We start from the raw sequence: 4,375 nt of genomic DNA, 5'->3' as shown, positions 1-4,375 counted from the left end.
TCAGGCAGGGATTCTCCGAAAGCTTCTCATCAAGTTGATCCACAAGCCAGGTCTTAAGAACCTTTCATAGTTGTGTATGTATTGCTTGTATTTCTTGTAGTCTGGTTTGTCAAGAAGCTGTTTTAAAATGGAGTACTGGAGTGCTCCTTGTTGGCTGAAATCCTCTGACCCTGCATCAATCAACATTGCTTTTACAATATCTGGAGCAGTTTTCTTGGTCACATAATCCATTACAGCTGGTTGCAAACACAGCTTGACAAAGTCTCTTGCTTTGTTCTGGCACTGGTCTCGACCATGGAACCTGTCCATGAAGTCCTCAAAGTAATTCTTCTTCCATTTCTGAAGTAACAACTGTGGGTTGTTTTTAGCAATGAAATCATCGCGCATCTTCTGAAACTCAGTTGCTGCAATGCCACAGATGTGCAGTTTGAGACCTATTTCTGTTTCCTCACTGAGTTCCAGTTTCTTTTGTTGTTGGAATGATTTATCAATCATCTTTAACAAGTCTTGGATATGGGTTTCAGAGTAGTCGCCTTCCTCTTCCATGGTCTCTGTTATGAACGCTTTACACTCATTGATGATCCCATCACAAGAGTCTTGCAGTTTTTTCTTGTGATAGTCTAGGTCTCGAAGCTTTATAAAACCACCAGCCTTCTCCCGCCAGCCACCAGACTCCACAACAAATCTTTTTCTCGCACATTTCTCCAAAGTCACTTCATCTACCCTACAGTTGATGTTATGATGGCTGGATACATTTTCCCTCAATGTGGCAGAAATCTCCTCTGGAATATCTCGCATTGGGAGTTCTTGGAAGTTGACCTCACAATCAGAAACAGCTTTATTCCAAACATTTTCAAACTCTTGTTTGAACGTTACATCTGAAAAAGCTGATTGATTGTTCCTGTAATTACTTAGAAAGTCCAGGATCTTCTTTTCAAGTAAATAGGCCTGTGGACCTTTAATGTTGTCGGCTTCATGCTCCACTTCTTTGCTTTCAATTGATGTCTGTAATTTGCTTCTCCCTTTGCCTTCAGTGTCTTGGCTCAGTTTTCTGGCCATCATGGAATCCCTTAGTCCTTTAGTCGACTTGAGGAAATCTGTTACATCTTCTGTTTTCTGGCATCTCTGGATGTCTTGAATCAATTTCTTTTTAAATTCATAGACAGCTTCACTATATCCAAGACTAACTGGAGCCATGGGTGGGAGTCCGTACCAGAGCCCTGGTATATAACTGCAGCTTGTGTCTAAGTCATAATCCATCACATCTGTGAACTTGGTGATGGTGTCATTGTTTTCCATTTTGGCAGATGCCACAGTCATTTCATCCAATTGCTCCAGCAACTTTTTCCTTTCTCTTATGTTGGCATCTGGAGATATAAATGGGACATTCTGATGCACAAAATGGAATTTTGGTTTCTTCACCACTTCTCTCATCCCAAGGAAAGTGCGAACCACAATCTGCAACATGTCCTTCATCTCTGCAAAGACCTCCATCGTCATGTTGATAACTGTGATGTCACTGAGTCCCACCACCAATGTTGCCAGTTCATTGTCATGTTCATGACTCTCATTTTGTTCAGCAAGCTCTGGGGCCTTTAGTCCCTCTGTGTCAATGATCAGGACAAAGTCACATTTCATCTCCTCTCTGAGTTCTTTATTGACTTTGATCAGCTGCAAGAAGGCACCTCGTGTGCATCTTCCACTGCTTACAGCAAACTGAGCTCCAAACATGGCATTAAGGAGTGTTGATTTCCCTGTGCCTTGGACTCCTAATACTGTAACTACCTTGATCTTGCTGTTGGATTTCTCATGAGAATGCAGACATGTAAGTACATCTGTTATCCACTTAAGCGGGATGTCCAAAGCATCTCCATCTACAAGTTCAATTGGGTGACCTTCCAACAGCATCTCTGCATATGTTTGAGGAAGTTTCTTGATTTGTCTCTTTTGAGGACAGTTTTCTGAGACGGGGTCTTCAGAATTGTAGAACTCATACAGTTGGCCCAGTTCACGGAGAAAATGCTCGAGCCCCAAAGAGCATGCAGATACTCTCTGGTCCAAACCGGCAATTTCTTTTTCCTGGCAAAGCCTTTGTACTGTGCTCTCAAATCCAATAGGCACTGTCGAGATAAGTTGTCTAGGTTGATTCTCATCCATTTCAGGAAATAGGATCGTTCTGTGTTTGATCCTAATATTGCACTGATGAAGCATTCCATTGTTTCTGTCATTTTGAAACTTTTCCGTTTCTTCTTCAGTTCCTTTTCCCTTGTCTTTAGAGAGCTTATATCATGGTATCCAGCTTTGCGTTTTTCTTTATCTATGAGGGAGAGCTCCCTCAAGATTCCTTGTAAAGGTAGATGTTCCTCTTTAAAATTCACTGTGTCTTTTGTTATTCTTCTGGTGATTTCATCTGCCAGCCTTTTGGCTTTCCTACACTCTTCACTGGCCTCATCTACCAGTATCCCATGGTGATGAGCAACAGCAGCCATGTCTTCGATTGTCACAATATTTGGATTGTTATCTGAGATGTTATTAATAGATGCGATCAGGATATTCACAAAGTTTGCGTCATGTTGCCTTTTCTTGACCATTATTTTGATTGACCTGCTGCTATCATCAGTTGAGGGCAATCTTCTTATGGAGTTTTGGAAAGTATTTTTCTCTCCATTCATAACAACAAAATACTGTGCTCTTTTGTTTTTTTCTTTCAGGGCACTGAGGGTGGCCACATAATCATCACTGAAAATATAAACTGCAGCTGATGTGTTACAGAGAAAAGAGAACTGTTTGTCAAAGGACCTAATGTCTCCTCTTAGGTTTGCCACAGCCACTGGTTTAGTAAACACGTCTATGGTTTGGTTCCCACATGGAAGGAACCAGCTGATTTCAACTAAACCATCTGATATCTTTCTGGAGGCATCATCACAATCCATGTCACGATGGACAAATGCATTGTTAAGCATCTTGCTCAAAATCTGATACTTGCCTAAGCTGTCCTTTCCTAGACTGACGAAGGAAACTAATGGGATTTTAGAGGCCACAATACTTTCCTCAACAAATGACTCAGAAGATGTGCAGGGTTTAAACTTCTTGACAAGTTCTCGCATTGGCCAAAGCATTAACGTAGTTTCTTTTGTATCACAGTTTGGCAGTAGGAGAGGAACAGCAAATTGACACATTGCCATTTTTTAACCATCTCCTGTTGCAGAGCACTATCTGAGCACAGGAAGAGTGCAGTTGTGAGATCCAGTGGGTTGATAGCATTGACTTTGTTGCTCTCAGATTCAATTTTGTCACCACTGTCAAACTCAAAAATGTATTTGTCTTCTTCCAATGTTACACATCTAACACTCCTAGCATCGACATTTGCTATCATGAGCTTCTTTAAAAATGCCCCTGGAAGTGATTGCATTGTATGAAGTGGCTCATTTGATGTAGTATTGTGGTTTATCTCAAAGAACACTACTTAATTTGAGTTTGTGCTCATAATGGTCTTTCAGTCCTGCACTGGATAACAACCCCATAAGACAGGATTCTGTGAAAAGACAAAGAGAAATACTTATGATTGTATAAAAAGACAGCTTTAAGAAAAGCATACAATTGTTCATGAACTATATGACTTCATATTTAGGCATAGTCCATAATGAAAACAACAAACTAAATATAATAATTAATATTATCGTTCTCATATAAAACTGTCCAAAATATATATTTGTAGGCACAACTTTTACTAATGACTGACTGTTATATTTTCAAAAACATTAACAACTACACACTAACATACTGTAAGATTAACTTATAATAAAAACAATGTTGTGGACAAGCCAGTGTATCATATACTCTGTTCATGATAATGCAGAATCCTTACTTGTGCTTATGGTTATAGACACAGGTTCACTCTGTTCCCCGTCTTCCCCACCTGACAGCACAGTTGAGACACTGATATTGTATTCAGTGTCAGGTTGTAGCTCAGAGAGTGTTGTGCTACAGCTTTCAGTGAATATAGCGTTGGGCTCTGCTTCAGGGATGCCATAGGAAATGACAAAATGCTGTTGAATTTGGTCCATTCTGGGAGCCTTGGTCCATCTTAGGGTTACAGAGTTTGAATTCTGATGGTCCACAATCAACTCTGTTGGGGCTGGGATCTCTAGATGAAAAATAGAACATATGTAGTAAATGCAGCAAGCACTTTCGGTTTATTATAATAGAGAAGAATAGATTGTGCATCAAGGGACCATACCGATGGTTTGGCCTGTTTAGCCCATTGTCTGCAGCTCACTGTATTGACTATTTAACATTAGGCGATTGCCTCCATTTTCCATACCGTGGTTTGTCTTAGTTTTTACTTTGTCTTATTCTGTTCTTAAAAATCACA

General features: G+C 40.1%; 1 pseudogene across 1 annotated transcript; it reads right to left on the bottom strand.

Moving 5' to 3' along the window:
• LOC311055413 (up-regulator of cell proliferation-like) lies at positions 1-3,957 on the bottom strand (annotated as a pseudogene). Its single transcript has 2 exons — positions 3,869-3,957; positions 1-3,535 (listed from the first exon to the last, which is right to left on the bottom strand). The product of its transcript is annotated as an up-regulator of cell proliferation-like (transcript).
• Positions 3,958-4,375: the final 418 nt, after the last annotated feature.

The sequence above is a fragment of the Gymnoscopelus microlampas genome, assembly GCF_963454915.1.
Source record: "Gymnoscopelus microlampas genome assembly, chromosome: 2".
NCBI lineage: Eukaryota > Metazoa > Chordata > Actinopteri > Myctophiformes > Myctophidae > Gymnoscopelus > Gymnoscopelus microlampas.
Note: the sequence above shows the minus strand (reverse complement) of the source record. Positions and strands in the feature narration are given on the sequence as shown.